The sequence below is a fragment of the Solanum tuberosum genome, unplaced genomic scaffold, assembly GCF_000226075.1.
Source record: "Solanum tuberosum cultivar DM 1-3 516 R44 unplaced genomic scaffold, SolTub_3.0 scf00231, whole genome shotgun sequence".
In the NCBI taxonomy this organism is placed as follows: Eukaryota; Viridiplantae; Streptophyta; class Magnoliopsida; order Solanales; family Solanaceae; genus Solanum; species Solanum tuberosum.
In genome coordinates, this window is record NW_006239157.1 from 586,643 (window position 1) to 599,232 (window position 12,590).

The window sequence follows — 12,590 nt, forward strand, 5'->3', positions numbered from 1 at the left end:
ATGTTGCACCCTCAACTAGGTGGTTTCTCCATAAGACTTTTACGGAGGCAACCTCTTTATTCCTCAACTTCTTAACTTGACGATTAAAGATTTCGACCAGAACCTCTTCATAAGAAAGGTTCACATTCACCCCTAAACCTTCTAGAGGGAGAATGGACACCGGGTCACCTATACACTTCTTTAACATAGAAATATGGAACACAGGGTGAACCGGGGACAATTCGATTGGCAATTTCAACTCATAAGCGACCTTTCCAACACGCTTCAAGATCTCATAAGACCCAACATACCGGGGGCAAAGTTTCCCCTTCTTACCAAACCTCATCACCCCTTTCATGGGTGAGATCTTCAAGTAGACCCAATCACCTACTTCAAATTCAAGATCCCTCTTTCTATTATCGGCATAAGACTTTCGCCGACTATGAGCCATTTTCAACATATCCCTTATAAGTCAAACTTTTTCCGTAGCCTCATAGACTACCTCGGGACCAAGAAGAGCAAATTCACCCACTTCAAACCACCCAACCGGAGATCAACACCTTCTACCATAAAGTGCTTCAAAGGGTGCCATAGCAATACTCGAGTGGTAGCTATTATTATAGGAAAATTCTATCAAAGGTAGGTGGTCATCCCAATTACCTTTGAAGCCAATGACACACACTCTTAACATGTCCTCTAGGGTTTGGATGGTGCGTTCCACTTGACCATCCGTTTGAGGGTGAAATGCGGAAGTAAGTTTCACTTGAGTACCAAACCCACTTTGGAAAGGCCTCCAAAAATGGAAAGTAAATTGGGCACCTCTATCCGAAATAATCGACCACGAGGACCCATGCAACTTTACAATCTCCTTAATGTACAACTTAGCATAATCTTCCGCCGAATAAGAAACCTTGACGAGAAGGAAATGGGCTGATTTAGTCAATCTATCCACAATGACCCAAACAGAGTCATGTTGCCTACAGGTTCGAGGCAAACCTACCACGAAGTCCATATTGACCTATTTCCACTTCCAAGTGTGGGTATCAATGTCTTGAGTTAGACCTCTCGGTCCTTGGTGCTCGGCTTTGACTTGTTGGCAATTTGAGCACATAACCACAAATTTTGCTATGTTTCTTTTCATTCCTTTCCACCAATAAATCTCACGTAAGTCACGATATATTTTGGTGGCTCCTGGATGGATAGAGTATCAGGATCCATGGACCTCCTCTAAGATTGTCTCTCTTAGGCCATCCACATCCGGCACACATAACCTCCCTTGGTGCCTATTCACCCCATCTTCTCTTTGAGAGAAAGTTTCTATTTCTTTGTTGAGAACCGACTCTTTTAGTTCCATCAAAATAGGGTCAAGATGTTGCTTAGACTTCACGTCAACAACAACCGATGACTCAGAATTATGACGAACCATGACACCTCCTTTTGGGGAATCTTCAAGTCGGACACCCAATTGGGCTAGCCTATGTACATCGCGGGCTAACTCCATTTTCTCTTCCTCCACATGTGACACACTACCCATAGATACACGACTTAAAGCATCCACAACCACATTTGCTTTTTCGGGGTTGTAAAGGACACTCATATCATAATCTTTCAAGAGTTCCAACCACCTCCTTTGTCGGAGATTCAATTCTTTTTGGCTAAAAACATACTGAAGACTCTTGTGGTCGGTAAACACATCCACATGTACCCCATATAGATACTGTCTCCAAATCTTTAAAGCAAAGACTACGACCTCTAGCTCAAGGTCATGAGTTGGATAATTCTTCTCATGCACCTTGAGTTGTCTCGAGGCATCAGCTATAACCTTACCATGCTGCAAAAGGACACAACCCAAACCCACTCGGGAAGCATCACAATATACTACAAACCCTTCGGTGCCCTCCGGTAAGGTCAAAACCAGAGTGGAGGTGAGCTTATCTTTCAACAATTGGAAGCTCTTTTCACAAGATTCCGACTATTCAAACTTGGAATTCTTTTGAGTTAAGGCCGTTAATGGAGATGCAATAGATTAAAATCCCTCAACCAACCTCCGATAGTAACCGGCCAAACCCAAAAAGCTTTGGATGTTTGAAGGACTCAAAGGTCTAGGCCAACTTTTGACCGCATCAGTTTTCTTTGGATCAACTTCTATACCCTCACTAGAAACAATGTGACCAAGGAAAGAAACCGATCTTAGCCAAAACTCGCACTTGCTAAACTTAGCATAGAGTTGGTGATCTTTAAGGACTTGCGATACTATCCTCAAATGATTCATGTGATCATCCTCACTTTTAGAGTATATCAAGATGTCATCAATAAAGACAATTAGAAATGAGTCTAGATAATTTCTAAACACACGATTCATAAGGTCCATGAAAGCCGCCGGGGCACTTGTCAGACCAAAGGACATCAGTAAGAACTCAAAATGACCATATCTTGTTCGGAAGGCTATTTTCGGAACATCAACACCTCTCACCCTAAGTTGGTGATAACCCGACCTCAAATCAATATTTGAAAAGTAACTCGCTCCTTGAATTTGATCAAATAAGTCATCTATCCTAGGGAGTGGATACTTGTTCTTAATGGTCACCTTATTTAATTGTCGATAATTAATACACATACGAAGAGATCCATCCTTCTTCTTCACAAATAACACCGGTGAACCCCAAAGAGATATACTAGGTTGGATGAAACCTTTATACAACAAATTTTTGAGTTGAGATTTTAATTCCTTCAACTCTGCCGGGGCCATCCGGTAAGGAGGGATTGAAATGGGTTGTGTATCCGACAATAAATCTATGCCAAAATCTATTTCCCGTTCGGGAGGAATCTCGGGTAAGTCATCGGGAAAGACTTCTGGAAAATCCTTCACTACGGGGACCGACTCCAAAGGAAGAAACTCGGACTCAAGATCCTTGACCCTCACAATATGTTAGAGACAACCCTTAGAAATCAACTTACAAGCTTTTAGACATGAAATGATCCTTCCCCTAGGAACGAAATTTCCTCCCTTCCATTCTAAAATGGGTTCATTAGGAAATTGAAACTTCACAATTTGGGTCCTACAATCTATGGACGCAAAACAAGCATGAAGGCAATCCATCCTCAATATAACATCAAAGTCTAACATATCAAGTTCCACCAAATCAACCAAAGTGACTATATTGGGCAATGACATGGCAACATACCGATCACAACATCCGGAGAACTCTCTTGATCACCTCGGGATTGGAGAGCATAGAAGCGATTCTTCTTAGAAGTATCGGGATTTGGGCCACTTGCTTGTGCTTGAGCATTTTCCCTTCCTTGAGCCTTTAGCATAGGGTAGTCCCTCCTCATGTGGCCGCTCTTACCACAACCATAGCAATTACCCATTCCAACTAGGCACTTGCCTTCATGTTTTCGACCACACTTTGTACAAATAGGCCATAAGGACCACCACCTCTTGCTTCTTGAGGCTTGGGGGTAGACACTTTACCTTTGTTGACCCTTGGAGTTTTAGGAGGACCTTGGTTGGAAAACCTCTTTTTGAACTTTGGCTTATCTTGGATATCAAACCTAACCTTAGAAGAATTTCCATCATCGGCCCTCTTCAATTCTCTACCAACTTGCTTAAGTTTTTGCTGCTCAATTTGTTCGGCATGAACCATAAGACAAGAAATGCCCATGCGTGGGATTAGCATAGCCGACCTACATTCATTCACCACAAGATCGGATACCCCCATAACAAATTTGTTCATTGTAACTCTAGAGTATGACACCAAAGTAGGAGCATGCTTGGACAATTGAGTGAGCTTGAGGCCATACTCCTTCACACTCATACCCCCTTGATGGAGGTTGATTAATTCTTGCATTTTCCTCTCCCTTAGTTCCAAGGGGAAAAACATATCAAGAAAACCCATCTTGAATGTAGCCTAACTTATCGGACCATCTCTAATAGGTCTCCCCTCCTTCCATTGTTCATACCACACTTGTGGCACATCTTTGAGTTGATAGGCGGCTAACTCCACCTTTTCTTGAGAAGACACACCCATAGCCTCTAGAACCTTAAAAACTTCATCAATGAACCCTTGTGGATCCTCTTCCACTTTGGAGTCAAAGAAAGTAGGGTGATTCATCCTTGTGAAATACCTTATCCTAGAAGCAGTAGTGCTAGTATTGGGGTTCACTTGCACCCTAGCATCCCTAGGAACTTGAGTGGCCAACACTTGAATGAAATTATGAATAGCCGACGTTATCTCAACATTACACATAACCCCTTCTTCAATAGGAACTTGAGGGTTTTGAAGAGATTGAGGGGGAACCGCCTCATTCACATTCTCCTCACCGGCCCTCCCTGCATTGTTTCTTCTTGTATTCATTGTCTATAAGCACAAGAGAAAGATTAGAAGAAAATGACTAAATAGAGTTAAGACTCTTAGGCACGACTATGGAATAACAAAAGAGTGAAAGTTCCTAAGCATCTTGTAGTCTCTCATTCATAAGTGTGGTGCGCTTCACACCCATGAACAAGACTCTACTCGACGTGTTAACTTGTGACATAAATCCTACATTATTCTCAACCTTATGCTCTGATACCAAGTTTGTAACGACCCGAGAGTACCCTCTAGTCATTACCGGCGTATTCGACCTCGAAGAGGTCTTATACAAGCCCTTAACATTCGTTATAGCATGTATCATAGAATAAAATCACGAAAAATTTAAAACTTTTACTTTGGAAGTTCAACTTTACTTCATATATGAAAAACATAATCTAACTTCATCACAATGTATCATCTAGACATAAAAGTATCGAAAATGGGACTTAGCCCTTACATCAATAAGAAGTCTTGAAATAGGAAAGTACAACAATGTATTTCAACATAAGCAAAGAACTAAACATAGAAGCTAGATCATAGGGTCTTGTCCTGGGACTTGAGGACTCACCAACATGGGGAAGAAACTCCCAGTGTCTTCAGAAGTACGCTTGAATACTCAACGGCCCGAACCTAAATGTTTGGGGAAAAGGGAGAAAATATAGGTTAGTACAACACACGTACTAAGTATGGCTATTATGCTTAAAAACCATTGAAACATACATAAAAGGACATTTAGTCAAAACATGTTTTTTACCAAGTCAATCCAATATGAACACAAAGTAAGCATCATAGTCCAAACCAACATAATATCATCCCAACATGTAGACAACCCAAGCAATACTAGTGCAATGCAAAGAATATAATCCCATAACCCTATTCGAAGCCAAGTATTACATTAAGCAACCTACTTCATGCATACATTCATAAGATCATATTTCGTCATAACTTACCATATTCATAATGATCATACATAACATAGCTTCAACATACATAAGTCATAATCATCATAATCATAAGAGAACACTACTACAACCATCTCTTAGGATCCCACAAGTGGAATGTGCAAGAGAAGTCCAATACCCTCCCTTACACTATGTAGAAATCCTTAAGAAAGCCCTAGTAAAAGTTCACACCTTTCATACCTTCATTTACTTTTTCATTAGGGAAATGTTGCAATAACCGACATAGACCATGAGAGCTACAGGGAATCCGGTGTTCTACTCCCACACCGAAAAGAGAGGGTTAACTCTTGCCTAAGGTGTAACCATTCGTACATAGCTATCTAAGTCGATCCACTAAGCTAGAGTCGTATGTGGGCACAGAGTTAAGGGTCTAGGAGATTGTTTCTAGAAACCCTAAATTACTAAACGTGGGTGTTTCCATCTCATGAGACATCACATACCGTGGGTAATCCAGACTTGCTAAATGTGAAGAAACCAATGTGGGGAGGTGGACTTACAAAATGTGAGTCTCCCATCTCATTTACATGCCCTTTCTGTTCTAAGAATCTAATTCCCTTTTGTAATCATCTTTACTCATCACATAGGTTCACATTAGCCTTTACTAGACTCTTATGTAGACATCTTACCATAATAGCTCATATGTGTTCATAAGTGAGTAACAATCCTTTCACTTTAGAAACACTTAGCAAGTGAGTAAACCTTTAACTTTACATTACATTATACTCATGAGAACTACCTTCCAATCATATAGCAATCATACCATAACATACATACTTCATAGCTAATTCAAGTGTAGAGGTTTAAGGATGAGGAAACTATGTCATCAACACCACAACAACACATTAGGTATAGCATCATTACAATCTAAGTAATTCACCTTTCATACTTGAGTTCAAAGAAGGACCAACCTTCATACCCTTTTGCCCTTCATGGAACATTCATACTTCAATTACTAAATAATTCATAACCAATACATAATACAAGGTAATTTATTAAGTAATAACATAATCAACATCAATATAAACAATTGACATATCTCCTTCATAGCCTTCAAGGCTTCATTCAAAGACTCAACCCTAATTTCATAAAATATATGCATAACCTAGGGTAGAATCATCATACAAACATGAATTACATAACATCACATTCAATTCATAGCCTTCAATCAATATCCAACACAATCTAAGGTTAGAATTAGGAAAAGAAGGAGAAACATGGGTCTCATGGGAAATTCTTCAAGAAACCACCATTACAACATAAATTGATCAATAATTGTTCATATAAGATCAATCAAAGTCAGTTTATAACATCAATTTCTTTAGTAAGAAGACCCACATTTTTGTATTGAAACCTAGAAATTGGAGATTTTGAAATTCATCTATAAGGGGCCGCTTGGGGAAAGGAATCCCAAGACTGATAAGCAACCATACCTTATAGACGAATTAACCACAAAAATCTGAGTTGAAACCTTGGAGAGTTGGTCTTCTTCTTGAAGCTCCAATCTTCTTCAATGGAGTTCTTGAGAAGAGAGAGAGTACAGAGAAGGAGGAACTTTAGGTTTTGATCTTTTGGGGTTTTGTGTTTGAGTGATAAAAGTGAGATAAATTGACTTAAAAATCATTATATACATGTCCCCTAAATTACGCTAAATAGCCCTCACTTAGTTGGACACTTTAATGAAGTAAAAATCAATTTTTGAATTTCTTAATTTTCATCGTGGAACAAGTCCTCGACGCGGAGCTGTTCCTTGAAGATATTTGGAATTGAATTTCGAGATAGTAGAGTCCGAAACAGGACCGCGTCATGAACTAAATATTTTCTCCTTGGGGGAACTAGTCCGCGACGCGAACCTATTCCCTCTAAGTGCAATTTGCAAGTTGCCCTGGCAGCTTGCTTGGCCAAGGTTGGGGTCCTCCTCGGGGTCCCTTAGGGTCTCCCCACGGCGTCGTATTTGAACATTTTGACCCTATACACATATATTTACCAAATTTAAACCTTTTTACAAGAATATACCATCATACGACACTCCCAAAACCTGCCCAAAACCTAAGGACACACTAGAACACATTCTTCTCTAGTTTCCGAACGTCGTGGTCATTTCTTGATGTTTAGACTTTTACTCTTCCAAACCAACTCAATTACATCAATTTAGGTTTAGAAAATCATTTTAACTATTTTTAAGTCATTATTAATAACGTGAGGCTCTAACTTAAGTCATAGAATTTCCAGGGTGTTATATCTTCCACTCTATAAGTGGTTCACTGGGAAACTGGAACTTGACTACTTGAGTTCTACAATTTATTGATGCATAACAAGCATGAAGCCAGTCCATACCTAACATGACATAAAAATCTACCATAACCAACTCAACTAAATCAATCATGGTGCTCTTGTGATTGACGGAAATGGTACAACCATGATAGACTCTATCTGTTGGAATATACTCACCAACAGGTGTAGAGACACTGAATGGCTCAAGAAGTTGCTCATGAAGAACAACAAAATTCATCAAAACATAACGATTTACAAAAGATAAACTTTTTCCTCGATCCATCAAAACAAAAACATCAAAGTTAAAGCCTTGGATCATACCAGTGACAACATCTGGTGAATTCTCTTGCTCTTGGTGACTAGTGATAGCATAAAGATGGTTTGCTCCTCCGCTGACCCCTAAAGTAGCTCCTCTAGATACAGCTCTGTCTAGTGGAGCAACTGAAGAAGACTGGACTCTATTGCCCTCATTCCCATTACCCTGCATGTTCTTAGGACACTCTCTCATAAAATGACCATTTTGACGACACTTGAAGAAACTAGTGGAGCCATCACAACACACCCCAGAGTGGCTCCTACCACACTTAGCACATGCAGGAGTCTTCGTACCCCCTTGTGCCATCGTACCTTGAAAATGTGCAGGTCTAGCTCTGAAATTCTGGTAATTTTGATTTTGGAACTCACCTCTATTTCTTGGTACAGGTGCACTAGAAGATGATGGTGCAGGTCCTTTATGTTTCTATTTGATGGAAGACCGGTTCCCATTACTCTTTTGCTTCCCGGACTCATTCCCTGATGCCTTAGCCCTCTTATTCTTAAAATATTCTCTATCCCTCAACTTATCCTCCTTAAGTTGTTGAACATGGATCATTAGCCTTGCTATGTCCATATCCCCTATGAGCATAGGTTCCTTGCCTTCCTTACTTGACAAACGAGACAACGCAGTAATGAATAAACTCATCCTGCTCCTCATGTCAGCAACCATCTCCTAAGCATATCGAGAAAGTTGTATGAACTTTAGACTATACTTATGAACACTCATTGATTCCTGCTTACGTGTAACGAATTATCGTACCTTTGCTTCTCTTAGTTTACAGGGAAAGAAACACCCCAAGAAGGCCTCCTCTAACAAACCCCAACTCACAAGTGGTGCACCTTCTTCTCTGTTCTTTTTCTACTGATCAAACCAAATTCTAGCGACACCCTTTATTTGGTATGCAACTAGTTCCACCCTCTCTGCATCAGCAACATGCATAATCTCAAAAACCTTCTGAAGCTCTTCAACAAAGTTTTTTGGATCCTCAATGACACTTTAACCAGTGAAGCTTGGAGGATTCATCCGTCAGAACTCACGGATCCTTGAACTATCAGCCACTTTATGTCGATTCTCTTCTGTCCAACTTGATTGGTCACAACTTGACTTAACATCCCGATAGCTTCACGGAACTCAGTATTAATGACCTCTCATTGGGGTTGCACTTCAGGTGCATTACTTACCCCTGGGACAATCTTTGACAGATCTCTGTGGAGGCATGATCTGAAAGACACGCAAACAAGAGTTAGAAAGAAACTTTTATAGAGATACACTCTATAACATGAAATGAGTATGAAAGAAGTGAGATAGTTCCTAAAATGTTGCAGCCTCTTAATTATAGATGTGGCACACTTCACAACAAAAACTAGGACCCTACAGACACGGCTTCATAGACTCCCTAGGAATCTTGAACTCTAGGCTTTGATACCAAGTTTGTCACACCCCGAGCTTGCACCTCGGACGTGGCTGGCACTCAAGAACCACTACTGGCCCCAAACGAACCCTTGGCTTAGATTAACTCATAGTGGAAGACTTACTCATGATAAAAGAAAGTATTGAAATGCAATCATAACTAAACTGTCTCAATAAATAACTTATAATGTTTTTAAAGATCAACATTCAACTGGCCGAAATGGCAACTCAAGTCTTAACATAAGCAAAATGACAATGTAAAGACAACATAATTAACTAATTTTCTATGAAGCCTGTAAACCATGAGGGGTGTCGGGAAAAGATCCCTGATCATCCTAACAACTGAAAACTACTAAAGCAATGTAAATAGGGATCCTTTGGAAAGCAAGGAGGCTTACCACAAGACTCTGAATGCTCAATTGGATCAACGAAGCGCTGGGTGTTGATCCTGGTTACCTATATCTGCATCATAAAATGATGCAGCCAAATAGCATCAGTACATTAAATGTATGAGCATGCAAGGGGAATTATAAAACAAAATATAAGCTTGAAAGGAACTGAAAGAACATACCTGGGCTCAACTCAACTCAAACCAACTCATTTCAATATAAAGCAATAATATGAATGCAATATAAAGAAAATCTTTTAAAACATGGATAACAACTCTGTGTATTTAGAAATACAAAAGTAACTCTGTATGTATGAAAAGATATAATATGAACTTTATGTGTATATAAGAATTTAAATAACTCTGTGTAAATAAGAATACAAAATATTACTGTGGGAGTTTCTCTAACTGACAACCATCACTTAAGAGCTATGTGAAGATATAGCATTTTGCCTCACACTGCCAGGGCTGTTTTATACCTTGCCAAGGGCATAGAACCTAACTACTAAGTGGATCAACTAGTCTAAGCAAAAAGCACTAAGGAATCATCATGAAAGTATGACTCTTTTCAACCCATGATGGCTACATGTTTATGGGTTTGTGTGTTGTCTGAACTCACCCCCATATAGGTGCTCTATACTACTCCAAAAATATTACTAGCTCTTATGTTAAAAACATAACTTCTTCCTGTGGTTTGAGATAATTGCTCAAAAACATAGCTCAAAGGTTCTATTAGAAATCAAAGTTTCCTCTCTTGCTTATCTAACGACCCGTAAAATAAATAGGTGAAACTAGAGCCTAACTAGTATGTCTATGAGTTTGGTGTGAGGTTTGAGGTAGTTTGATGTTGTCCCGAGCCATGGTTGAGGGGTTTAGGGTTAAACGTCAAGGTACAACTCCCCATGGACCACCCTAGGGGTCCTTGAGGAGGACCCTTAGCCTAACCCTAAGGATGCCCAAATGAAGTAGAGTTGCCAAAACTTGGTGACCTACGGAAGGGGACCACGCCCCGTGGATGGCCTCTGTAGGTCATGGGGGCAAACCACGGCTGACCAGGATGGGGTGTCAACCAGACCATGGTCCGTGGTTTGGTGGTCGTGGTTCCCACCTGTGTTTGCTGTCTTGGTTCCGGCTTGCTACGGGTGGATTGGTAAATTCACGCCAAGTATGAATTAGTTGGGGGACGGTTATTTTAAGTTATTTATGGTATTTTAGGAGTATTAAAAGAACTAAACTCTATTTTTCATCTCATTACTTCAAAACCCCAAATCAAAACCTCCCCTCCCCTACAAAAGATCTCTCTCTAGAAATCTCTATTGGAGGTGAATACTTCAAGATTACATGGTAAAATCTTCTAGGTTTTCAAGTGAATTTCGTGGATTTATCCATCAAATTTATGGTAGTCTTGATCCTTGTCTAACTTTTAATTCAAGAAGCCAATCAAAGGTTATTTCAAGTTATGAAAAATCTAAGGTTTCACTCAATCTCATAGGATCTTTTATCAAACATTTTAAAATGGTTTCTAATGACAAATTATGATTGTATTAGTGTTTAATTGATGAAAATACTCTATGAACCCATGAATTCTCTCAATTCCTAAATTGTAACTTATGAAGTGGGTTTGTTGATCATAAATGAATGTTGATGGATATGCCTAAATTGATTTAGACTGTCGAATTGTATCACTACTAATGTCTAATTCAACTAATGAAAGGTTTGTTGGTAACTTGTGATCATGGCCTTGAAAGGGCAAGTTATGACCTAATTACATCTTGAAGTAGAATTGTGCTTAAGCTATTGATACACTCAAAAAGTGGAGGTGTTTAATTATTATGCATGATTTTAATATGAAGTACGTATGTGTGATATGCATGAATGAATGATGATCAATTTTAGAATCTAGTATGTGGTGATTGAAAGTATATTCTCAATTAACCTTATGAATGATGATGATTATGTGAAAGGTTATTCTCACATACACACACTCATGAATGACTAATGAATGATGTTCTATGATTATGTTAATGATGAAGTACTATTTGAATGGCTATTCTCAATTGTACTCTAATGAATGAAATGACATGTTGTGAAAGGACTTTCTCAAAATAAGGGATTCCTAGGTGAAACGCTATTGTCATCTCTGAATCTATGAGCTTTCCAATAAATGAATGTTGGGTTTGAGATGGATGCCCATATGTTAGTTGAGGTGGGGTATCTAGTAGCAATCTTTTTTATCCCATAATAATGAACGAATGTAATGAATGTCAAATACTTCGTGGGTAATAATGCTAAGCACTGCGTGGATATGGATTGAGATGGGTGCTCATACGTGAGTCGAGGCGGGGCACTTAGTAGCAATATCTTGAGATGGATACTCATACGTTAGTTGATGCGGGGGTATCTAGTAGCAATCTCCCTATCCCATAAACTATGTTCCCACATAGGTCTAGCTAGTGGATCCACTTAAGCTATAAAAATGATGGTCCTACCTTAGGCAAGTAAGAATCCTTTTATCCGGTGAGGGTGACACTGGGATTCCATGTCAAGCTCACATAATCTATGTCGGTTAAGGTTTACCCCCACAATAATGTTAATAAACTATGGCTTCTCAAGGATGCACTACTTAGTGTGGGTTGTGGTATGGGACGCCATTTATGCATTGCACAAGTAGGCTTTGAGAGGGTTCATGGTGTGTTCCTTTATAATGTTAAATGAAATGAATGGACTCTATGATGATGTTAATGAAAATGTTGGCTTAATGTCTAATAAATGAAGGAATTCTTTATGAAGTTAATGAAGAAGGTTGACTTGTATGCTTAAATGTAAAGATGCATGCTATACTTGGATTGTATAATGAGTTACTTCCTTGTTATGACTTATTGAGTAAGAATGTGTCTTGCCTATGTTGA